A 12600-nucleotide genomic window follows, 5' to 3' on the forward strand; every position below is an offset into this window, starting at 1 on the left:
GCGGGTCTCTGTTGCAAAGGAACTTGCTAGGTATGCGTCTCCTTTGAACAGAGAGGAGGATAAAGTCTCTAATTTTATCTCAGATTTTACTCTTAAAAGTTTTGGGTTCAGTAAGGGAGAGGTGTGGGCAGTAGCTGTGTTTGGTTTGAACTTCCTGCATGCTCAACATATTGAATCTGAAAAGAGGAAAAAGGCAGAGATAGAACGAAACTTGCTAAAAGAGCAGCTTGCAGTGGCAACTGAGTGCTTGGAAGACACTGCAAGCAAGACAAGGGATTTAGAAAGTAGGGAGCTCAAAGTCAAACCTGCAGTGGCTTGAAAGTGTGCAGTAAACCAATTCATTTACACATATTGGAATTTTTTTTTAGCAAAGACATGTAGCAGAATACATTTTGGTTTAAATTTATGACGAAATTTGATTTTTAAAATTTTTTTTACTGGACATGTTGAACTACTTCCGCACCACCCTATAGTAGAAATACTGCTACAGGGTGGCACGGGTGCGCCAAATTACGTACATATGAAAGTGATTTGCGCTCCCGCAGTTTTCACACCCCTCCCAGATAGCGTCAGATTGCCCGTCAGTACACCAATAATCACATTTAACCCCTTGATTGCTAGGAACACGCTCACATACGCAATAAACCTCCATTGCTAGTATAGTATCTGAACGAATCAAAATTTTTGATCAGATCAGCACTATACCAGCATTCACATTAATATAGTGTCCCCAAAAACGCAGCATTAGCGGGATCAGCCCCGGGACCTGCCAGCACCCTAAGCTTACCCCCCCTTCACCCCCCAATAAGTGCAGTGTCAGTAGGTCACTGTCACTTGATACATTGCACAAAAAACCGCAATGTTCGCAGAATCAGGCCTGATCTCTGCTAGCAGTTGCTGGTAAATTTTGATGACTCTCATATGCAGCAGACTGCCAGTACTAGTGCCGCTCTACCTTTTGGTGAACTGGAAAGCACCACCGGCCAATCATTTTTCCTGATGAAGTCACGTGACCCTGTGACGCAACGCGTAGGGGAGGGGCTCTGACGTCACGACGTTGCATTGGAGAGGCTCGGTGATCGTAGTACAGACGGAGGCAGACAGCACTGCAGGGGCAGAGGCAGAGTATTCCTGTAGATTGTCATCTATGCTGACCTGGATTACAAAAGAGCTGTATACCATTGTGCAACACCTTAATTGGCAGCAATAAATCTCCTTTATACACAAAGATAAGGCACCATGGTCTGTTTTCTTCCCTTTTTCAATTGACCAACACCCCTTGAGCTGGTATAAGGAGGATTGGAGAAGGAGACAACCCCAGCAGGGGATTTGGGAGATCCTCAGAGAGATGGTCAGGATATCCATCCATGAGCAGCTGGACAAGGGGATAAAGGAGAGAACAGGAGAACCCATTTAAATCTACATCTATCTTCTGGGACAACTAGCACAAGAGTATCATCCCATCCCATCTATCCTGGAAGGATAAAAAGCATATTTGCCTGGATTTATTCAGGCAAATATAGAGGTGAGCACATAGGGAGACCATTTAGCACTCGGCGAGAGGAAACAAGGAATTCACCTGCACACTTTACTTTGAAAGACTTTATATATACTTATTTTATTATATGCACGTGCACAATTTTATATGTTTTTGCACAATGTGAATAGAGTGATCACAGTAGAACAGAGGGGCACTAATTTAGACTATATGGATTTGTATTTAATTGTACCTCTCAAGTCACAATCACTTTAGGACTGATAGTTATTAGTCACCTGCATGAAGGCTTGTTTTGAAATTCATATTAACTGTTTAAGTCACTAGGTATAGTGATTCATCAACAATTCATAACTGCTATCTATATTGTAGTTTATATATGTATTGCTTTAGATTATCATCGAAAAGCACCTTAAGAAATAAGAGTTATATACACTAACATATAGGAGCGCGGCACTATCTATCTATAATACCACCGGCCAGTACATCCTGGTCTTACACATACCAGCACTGCAGTATCACTTGGTGACGTGGCGAGTTCCATATGTGCAGTACAAACTGGTGCGGTGGCGAGCACAAGTATTGTCCCGCAACCACCAAGAATTCGCACACAGGCCCGTGGAGCCCATAGCATCCTTCCGGATGTGCTTGCAAATCCCAGTTGGCAGCCCATAAATTCTTGTACTTCCCCCATTCACTGCCCAACCCGGAATTCAGGTGCAAACAGCAAACTTAAATGCTCCCCTTGATTTTTTTTGGAGCTGTTTTTCACAGAAGATCTGTATGCATTGATTGTAGGTCAAAGCAATTTATATGCACAACAGTTTATCGCCGCCAACCCAATTTAAAACCTTGCCAGACTATTTGCATGGAAACCCATTACGGTTTCCAAATTTCAAGCTTTTTTTTGGGCCTAACCCTCAACATGGGCATTACTAACAAAAAAGTAATTGTAGTTGTATTGGTCCACAGACCCGATTCATCATATGTTTGTGTTCTCTGCTGCCATGGCCAGGCATAGATATGAGAGTATAATGCGTTTTATGCATTTCAATGACAACACACTCTGTCGTCCTCAGGGTGACCCTGAATTTGATCGTCTCCACAAAATTCGCCCCCTCATAAATCACCTTAACCAAAAATTTGCAGATGTCTATACTCCCCAGAAAAACATGTGCGTTGGTGAGTCCCTCATTAATTTTTTTTGCCGCCTTGCATTCAAACAATTTCTCCCCAGCAAGTGTGCCAGATATGAGGTCAAGATGTATAAGACCTGTGAGAGGGCAACAGGCTATACATATAAGTTTCAGATTTACGAGGGAAAAGATAGTCATGTGGAGCCCCCCGGATGCCCAGACTACATGAGGAGCAGTGGCAAGATAGCTTGGGACTTCATGTCATCCTTTTTCCATATGTGGTATCACTTATACGTTGACAATTTTTATTCAAGCGTGCCACTATTTAGACATTTGTACAATCTTGGAATTGGCGCATGTGGCACCATGCAATATAATGGCTGAGGTTTCCCCCAATGGCTTGTAAATACCATCTTAGAAAGGGGGAAAAAGCATGCTTAAGAAATGAGGATGTCATTCAGCTGCAGCATCGACTTGTTTATTCTGACAGCAACAGAGTCTTGCCCTCAGAATATACTGTACATAAGTAGGTGTGTGCAGTGCTGTTGGATGAAATTTTTCATCCGCAGTTAATAAAAGGGCATATATGCCAAAGTATGGGGGCCTGGGGTGGCCAGTGGGTGGATGGACCCTATGCTTCGGCATATATATTTTATAATATTTTTTGGCACATTTCATGTGTGCCCACCATTAGAAGTGGGTGGATGCAGGGCGGTATATTCTGATAGTGGGCATACCACACACTTTTTGTGGCAGAGATTTCTTCTCTTTTTTTCATTCATCCTACAGGCTGCATAAAAAAAAAAGAACATAGCATATACACCCAACAAGGACCAGCAACGCACTGGTACATCACTGGACTTTGAGTGGTTATTCCAGGATGATGTCTGGTATCGTCTTTTTCAGCTGGCAATCAGCTTTCATGTAAAACAAATCCTAATGGCTAATTAGCTGCAGGATTGCTTTTACAAGCAGTGGGAGAAGATCCCCCCCTCCCCAAGGCCTTTTCAGGCAGTTCCGTGCCATCGGGGGAACCTGAAAATGCAGCCGGTGTTTCTGCCAGCTGACCATAGAGCTGATTGGAGACTGGAATGGTGCCAATCATATCTATAGTCGGAAACTACGAGCATTTCATCACTTCAGTTTTGCAGGATATAAACAGCGCCATTTGTAAATTGGGAAAGCATCTGATCACACCGATCTTGGTGAGATTAGATAATGTAAGGGCAGAGGAGATATCTAGAGTCTGATAGACCCCCAGATTAAAAAAAAAGAATATGACAATGTCCATTGAAGTTATAGGGGATATTTGCATTCCCTGTGATAGCACTAAAGTGATCAAAAAAAATGAAAGGTACAGTGTAAAAATAATAAAAAAAATCTAAATAATTTGAAAAAAAAAAGCATCCCCCCCCAGTTGCTCGAGCATTGACCCTGTGCAAGTATGTAAACAGGGGTTTCACCATGCATGTGAAGTATCGCCGCAAACATCAAATCAAGGGCAGTAATTCTAGCACTAGACCTCTGTAAATCTAAAATGGTAGCTTGTAAAGGCTTTTAAACTGTTGCCTATGGATATTAAAAATGTATGCAGTTTGTCGCCATTGCACGGGGCATGCGCAGTTTTAAAGAATGTCATGTTTGGTATCTATTTACTCGGCATACCATCATATTTTATATTTTACCAAATAATTGGCCAATATATTGTGTTTTAAAAGAAAAAAAAGTGTATTTTTTTCACAAAATTTGCTTTTGAAAAATCGCTGACGAGTATTATGTGACATAAAAAAATTGCAGTACCCACCATTTTATTCACTAGGATGTCTGCTTTAAAAATATATGTAATGTTTGGAGGTTCAAAGTAATTTCCTAGCAAAAAATACTGATTTTTTTCATGTGAACAAAAAGTGTCAGAAAAGGCTTGGTCTTCAGGTGGTTAATACAGTGAGTGATGTGTGGCATAAACTTCTAATGCTGGGCATAAAATGCCCCCACCCCCCAAAACGACCCCTTTTTGGAAAGTAGACACCCCAAGATATTTGCTGAGAGGCATGTTGAGTCAATAGAATAATTTATTTTTATACCACAAGTTTTTGGAAAATGACAAACAAAAAAATAGTTTTTTTTTTTACACAAAATTGTCGTTAAATGATTTATTGCTCACACATGCCATGGGTATATGTGGAATTACTCCCCATGATACATTTTGCTGCTTCTCCCGAGTATGGGGATACCACATGTGAGATACTTTTTTGGCAGTCTAGCCAAGTACAGGACCCCAAAATCCAATAAGCACCTTCAGGCTTTTAAAGGGATTTATTTCCTCATTACACTTCCTGACTACCTATCACAGTTTTGGAGGCCCTGAAATATCAGGATAGCACCAGACCCCCCCCCCCCAAATGACCCTTTTTTGGAAATCCCCAAGGAATTTGCTAAGAAGCATGGTGAGTATTTTGCAGATCTTGTTTGTTGCCACAAGTTTTGGGAAAATAAAGAAAGAAAACAAAAACATATTTTTTCTTTTCTTTTTTTCTTTTCATTTTTCAAAAAATATCCTTGTGAGAATATATGAGATCTGCAAAATACTCACCATGCCTCTTTTTAAATTCCTTAGGGTATCTATCTTTTTTCTATATTTTTTATAGCCAAAAGTAAAAAATATAGTTTTTCTTCACAATTTTCTTCTTTTTTGTGTATAGCATGAAAAATAAAAATTGCACAGATGATCAAATACCACCGAAAGAAAGCTCTATTTGTGTGAAAAAAAGGACGTAAATTTTGTTTGGGTATGGCATTGCATGACTGCGCAATTACCAGTTGAAATAGTGCAGTGCTGAATAGCACAAAGAGGCCTGGTCAGGAGGGTAAGTGGTTAAAAAAGGTGTAGAATAATATAGGATTGAAGATATAAAAATAAATAACATTATAAGATTATTTGTTCTGCAGTATAATCACTGTAGCATTTCACCCTATGGACATAAGGTCTTAGGCTCATCATACACATTACAATATGATTGTACAATCTCCTTTAGATCTATCAACATCTACGTAATGCAAGGGCCTGCTGGACTGGATACAAATTGATTGAATAGTTTAGGTACAGTAGGTCCTCATATTACATAGTTTCAGTAAATGTAAAGTTGATTGTATGTACACTGCTCAAAAAAATTAAAGGAACACTTTGAAAACACATCAGATCTCAATGGGGAAAAATATGCTGGATATCTACACTGACTGGGTAATGTGTTAGAAACATAAGGATGCCCCATCGTTTAATGGAAATGAAAATTGTCAGCCTACAGAGGACTGAATTCAAAGATACCTCGAAAATCAAAGTGAAAACATTATGCAGCAGGCTAATCCATTTTGCAGAAATTTCATTGCAGCAACTCATTGCATTGCAGCAGTTTGTATGGCCACCACGGGCTTGCATGCATGCCTGACAAGTTTGGGGCATGCTCCTAATGAAACGATGGATGATGTTCTGGGGTATGTCCTCCCAGATCTAAACTAGGGCATCACTGAGCTCCTGGACAGTCTGAGGTGCAACCTGGCGGTGTCGGATGGAACGAAACATGATATCTATGTTCTATTGGATTTAGGTCGAACGAGCGTGGGGGCAATTCAATGGTATCAATTCTTTTATCCTCCAGAAACTGCCTGCATACTCTCACCACATGAGGCCGGCATTGTCGTCCACCAGGAGAAACCCAGGACCCACTGCACTAGCAGTGGTTTGAGAATGGGTCCAAGAATTTCATCTTGATACCTAATGGCAGTCAGGGTGCCATTGTCTAGCCTGTAGAGGTCTGTGCATCTTTCCATGGATATTCCTCCCCAGACCATCACTGACCCACCACCAAAACAGTAATGCTGAACGATGTTACAGGCAGCATTCTCCACGATTTCTCCAGACCCTTTCCCGTCTGTCAGATGTGCTCAGGGTGAACCTGCTCTCATCTGTGAAAAGCACAGGGCACCAGTGGCGGACCTGCCAATTCTGGTGCTCAATGGCAAATGTCAATTGAGCTCTTTGGTGCTGGGCAGTGAGCACAGGGCCCACTAGATGATGTCGGGCCCTCAGGCCACACTCATGATGTGTTTCTGATTGTTTGGTGAGAGATATTCACACCAGTGGCCTGCTGTAGGTAATTTTGTAAGGATATGGCAGTGCTCATCCTGTTCCTCCTTGCACAAAGGAGCAGATACTGGTCCTGCTGATGGGTTAAGGACCTTCTACGGCCCTGTCCAGCTCTCCTAGAGTAACTGCCTGTTTCCTGAAATCTCCTCCATGCTCTTGAGACTGTACTGGGGGACACAGCAAACCTTCTGGCAATGGCACGTATTGATGTGCCATCCTGGAGGAGTTGGACTGCCTGTGCAACCTCTGTAGGGTGTCCAGGTATCGCCTCATGCTACCAGTAGTGACACTGACCCTAGCCAAATGCAAAACTAGTGAAAAACATTCAGAAAAGATGAGTAGGGAAAAAAATTTCAGTGGCCTCCACATGTAAAACCATTCCGTTTGGAGGGTTGTCTTATTGTTGCCCATCTAGTGCACCTGTTGTTAATTTAATTACCACCAAAGAAGCTGAAACTGATTAACAAACCCCTCTGCTACTTAATTGACCAGATAAATATCCCACAAGTTTAATTGACTTGATGCTATACTCTGATTAAAAAGTGTTTGTTTAATTTTTTGGAGCAGTGTAGTATGTATTGGAATATGTCAGATGTGTTTGACTATGTCAGATTGCGAGACTTTATAGTTTTAAAAAATATATTCAAGTATGTATTTTTAACTCAAAAAGTACCTTCTATTGCTCTCAGCCCTCTCCAAAACTGCAAATTCCTTTTTCAGGTGGTTACCTGGTAGAAATATTAACTGCCAAATATGCTGTAACTTTTTTTTAGCAAAAAAGCTGGCAAACACTGACATGCCCTATTCCTCCTCCTCTACTAATCCCCCAGAATTGCCATTGAAATTAGGTGTAATCACAATATCATAAGTAGTCACTGGCTCACCCAATGTATGAGGTGTGGATTCTTAAACCAAATAACATATAAATAGAAATTAGCAGTTGACAAGAGCAGACCTGCCATAAAGTGGTATATTACAAATCCTATGCGGAGTAAATGATCACTAAATTAGTGAATGCAAATTGTATTTATTAAGATCACATGGATCATGATAAGGTAGACATTGTATCATGGTGAACATTTTTCAATCACAAAAATAAAATAAAAAAATAAAAACGCGCTGCGTTTTCCACTTAGCAACGTTCTGCGTTTTCCACTTAGCTGTGTGAATGACTAATAAGTCAGATATAGTAGGCAAAGACTACTTCTGTATTCATTAATGAATACCATGTAGAAAATCCAGGTGTATGTAAATCTTCCATATTTGAATCTGTATTCTTTTCAATTCCTCTAATAAGGTAGTGAAAACTTGTGTAGCAAAAACTCCTGGAGAATAAATGAATAAATGGACAATGAGTACATGAAGTCCCTGAAGTTACCAAGTTGCTGTCAACAGCCTGCTGCTTCAAGATAATTCCTAAATAACTACCAAATGACTTTCAAAAAGACACTATATAAAGTGCTTTATTATTACCTTCTTAGTAGATCATCAACATCATATGGGTGAATAATTGTAGATTCACAGTATATGGCCATAGCTGATCGGCCGATTTACAAAAAAGTACAGTGGTTTGGTTTCTGGAATGAACAAACATATGTTAATGAAACTATTTAAAAAAACATCATAAAGATGGATGGCTGGAATATATAATTACCTTTCTAGAAACCATATTGTTTCCACTGAAGAAATTGGCATCAATGAGGTTGAAGAGAGGTATAATCTTCTTTAAGTCAAAAAATTGGTTGAATGTGATAGGAAAGTCTTTAATTATGCATAATCGCATTAAAGCCTTCATGTGATTAGCTTAAAAATGGATTCCAAAAATTTATCTTTGTATAAGAGCAAGTGCGGTTCCTTACAGGGATGAATAGGACATATTTCCCATAAGTGGGGACTAAGGGCAGTAGCTTACTTTTTGGAGGCACAATTTCCAGAAATGGGTGCTCAAAATTATCTGATCCTTGATTTTTTGGAATTTTTACTAACACATAACTGTTTTAAATTTTTGGGTACATTTTATCAACAAATCTGTGCCACGTCTGTGGGAGCCCCATGGGCCCCAGCCTATGCTTGTCTCCATCTAAAATTATGGAAGGAAGATCTGGTATATACTTCACATATGTTTAAAAACATGCTATACAGTGGCTTAGATATATTGATGATATTCTGATGGTTTGGGAGGGAGAGATCGAACAATTACAACATTTTTTAACAAGCTTAAATTTAAATGATAGAAACATAAAATGAACATATATTTTTGATTATGAGGGGATCTCTTTCTTAGATTTATCCATCTCAATCCATGAGAATACATTGACCACAAAGACGTTTAGAAAAGAAACAACAGCAAATACCCTTCTACATCCCACTAGCCATCATCCTGAGACACTGATACAAGGCATCCCAATAGGTCAATTCCAGAGGATTAAAAGGAATTGTACGGATGAAACACAATATCAAATGGAAGCAATACAACTTTATCAAAGATTTAGAGAAAGGGGTTACGCCCATAGAACTTTGAGAAAAGTAAACTACAGGGCCTCATGTAAAACTAGAAAGGACATGATTACTAATATCAATATGATTAAGATTGACAATAAACAACAAAATGAACCAGTAAGGTTCATAACTAAATTTGGACAACAGTAGAAAGAAGTTAGAAAAGTCTAACTATGAATTCAGGGATAGCACAAATCGTAGTAGATAAACCACAGATGGTTGCTAAAAGAACTTTCAATATGAATGACATTCTGGTACAATCAGAATTTAAAAAGGTTCCCAAAGAAAATAACTATAATGAATAAGATCACAGGAATGTATCCATGTGGCCATTGTAAGATCTGCCCTTATGTACATAAAACTAACAAATTTCATAATGTAGATGATTCTCAAACTTTTGAAATTAAAAATTTTATAAACTGCTCTAGCAGTAGAGTGGTTTATATGATAGAATGCCATGTAAAAAAATTCTATGTAGGAAAAACTAAAAGACCACTGAAAATACGCATTGGAGAACATATACAAGATATTAAAAATGAACATAGAAATAAGAATGATAAGGACAGAGAGAATCCTTTGGCTCAACATTTTAAAGAAGTACATCAAGGGAAAATTGATGGTCTGAAACTAAAAGGAATTTTCCTTCTGAATATTTCATCTAGGAGAGGAGACTTTGATAGAATACTTTTACAAAAAGAAAAGTTTTGGATACATACACTGGGTACTTTATTACTATATGGTCTAAATACTGAATTAAACTTTAAAGTATTCTTGAAATAAATCCCAATATGATTAGTCTAGGATGAATTAAATAATTTAGAGGATCTTAGGTAAAAATAATTGTTTTTATATACAGAAATAATTAAATAATTTCTTATCTTTATTGTCATCTGATGTAACTGATTTATCAAGAACACTATCTGAAATTTATTTTAATATTTTGGCCATTTTTCTGATGCTCACTGTCAATCATATGTTTTTTTAATTACATTTGGACCAACAATGTAGTGATGACATTTCAACACAAGAGGGCGATATAGCGATGAAAGTATGCAAATAATGCACTATAAAAAGCAATGGACGAGTTATCCCCTCCCAGTTCTGACGAAGTCCGCAATGATTGGCGGACGAACCGCATCAACATAGTGACATCATCACGCTCTGCATCCTTCCATGCTGCGGTGTCCATGAGGGGAAAGAAGCAAGCCATGCGTCTCCATCTTGCATAAACATGAGCAAGACGGAAACCACTAATACACACAACTCCCGGGAGTTTTTGCAAATATAAGTGGCTTAGTTCACTTCCACCAGTGGCAAGTACCTCTGAATAGAGTTAAGTTATACCTTGCTAATATCAGTGATACCGGGTTGTTATACCTCATGCCGCAATTGGGAATCAAATGATCTTATAGAGAGAAAATGTAAGGGAATTCCCATGAGACGGGTGGTGAATAGACGTGCGCATGTGCACAGAACTGCACAATCGCGCACGTGCACATGCACGGTGAAGATTGGCGCCAGGCAGTCTATTTAAGAGGTGCCTCTGCCTGTGCTGAGTGCTGACTGGTCTTCAACTGTTCCCTGCTCGTTCCTGTGTGATTTCCTTGTTGCTGACCCGGCTTGTTCCTGACCTGACTGATTACTCTCCTGCTTGATACTGGTTCCTGACTTCGGCTCTGCTCCTGACTTTGGCTTGTTTATGATTTGGTACCTCGCTGTCCGCCCGTTGATGACTCCGGCTATTCCTATGACATTGCTCCTGTCTCTCATCCCAGCTTCCTGCCTTGCTCTGGTGCACATCTGGCGACCTACCATACCAGCTCTGCATATCACTACTGTTCCTAAATCAGAGGGTCACCAGTCTTCCAAAGTCTCCAGCTACAAAAGCTGCAAACAACATCTGCTGGCGCTCTTGTCCCCCTGGTCCCAAGACACCCTCTGTTCCACTTCCAGTGGGGTCAGGGCTAGTGACACAACTGAGGCTGACCTCGTCATTTCAGTCTCCAATCAGGTACGTGACAGTATCAGTCAGCCAGTGATGGAGTCTGAAAGGGAGGCCTCTGCAATGGGGACATCTGTCAATCAATTTCTGCCTTGTCTTACATGGTGCAAATTTTGAAAAGAAACCTTGAGCATATGGAAAACCAACTACCAACCAAGTCAGATGTCTCAACAGCCATGGGTCCCTCTGCAGTCTCAGACATAACCACCCAGACAGAGCTCAGCATGATTCACGGAACTTTTCCTCCACCGGAACCCCGGGTTTCAATACCTGAGTATTTCACGGGAGACCGCAGGAAGTTTTGAAACTTTCGTAATTCCTGTGAGCTATATTTTTCTCTGCTTCCAAGAACCTTTGCATCACAAAGCACCAAAGTGGGATTCATTATTTCACTCCTTCAGAATGAACCCCAATCCTGGGCACACCACCTTCGTGAGCAACATGATCCGGCTCTGACTTCTATGGACTCTTTTTTCTCAGCCATGTCACAACTTTACGATTATTCCTTCCGTCACCAGACTGCGGAATCTATGCTTAGCAAGCTACAACAAGGCCAAAGGCCTATAGAGGAATATGTCATGGAATTCCGTATATGGAATTTCGACACTCAATGGAATGAGTCTGCTCTCCGCCTTCAGTTTTGCCTTGGTCTCTCTAACATCTTGAAAGATGAGCTTGCCCGAGTTGGGGTACCAACCAGGCTAGAGGACCTGATTAACCTTGCCATTCAAATCGATCGACGGACCCGGGAAAGGCGGGATGAAAGAACTAGCAGGGGAGACTTGATCTGTTCAGAAATGGAGATTCCTGTCTCCTCACTCACTGCTGTTACATTAGACATACTCTCCAGCAAAAGAGAGCATTGTAATTCTCCTAGAAGGAGCTTTTGGAGACCACCCTTATCCTCTGCTGAACGTCTTCGACGACAAGATTCCAATCTTTGCCTCTACTGTGGTGATGCGGGTCACTATATACTGACATGTCCAGTGAGACCTCATAAGCCTTCTCCTAGCTGGTTCCATATGATGCACCCCCAAGGAACAAGTCAAACGCACCTCTCCTTCCATCTTCACTTACAACTTGCTGAAACGACTATTACTGTTCTAGCAATTATAGATTCTGGTGCCTGTAGCTGCTTCATGGATTCAGCCTTCGCTAATCAAAACAATATCCCTCTCTGTACCAAGAAACAAAGATTTTCCGTCCATCTGGCTGATGGCTCTAGTATCAGTTCTGGCCCAGTGACACAAGAGACTATGCCAATTTTCTGCCACTCCTCCTCGGGACATCAGGAATTTCTATGTCTGGATGTCATAACCTCACC

The sequence above is a fragment of the Staurois parvus genome, unplaced genomic scaffold, assembly GCF_062004578.1.
Source record: "Staurois parvus isolate SC_StPar_1 unplaced genomic scaffold, SC_StPar_1.0 ptg000059l, whole genome shotgun sequence".
In the NCBI taxonomy this organism is placed as follows: Eukaryota; Metazoa; Chordata; class Amphibia; order Anura; family Ranidae; genus Staurois; species Staurois parvus.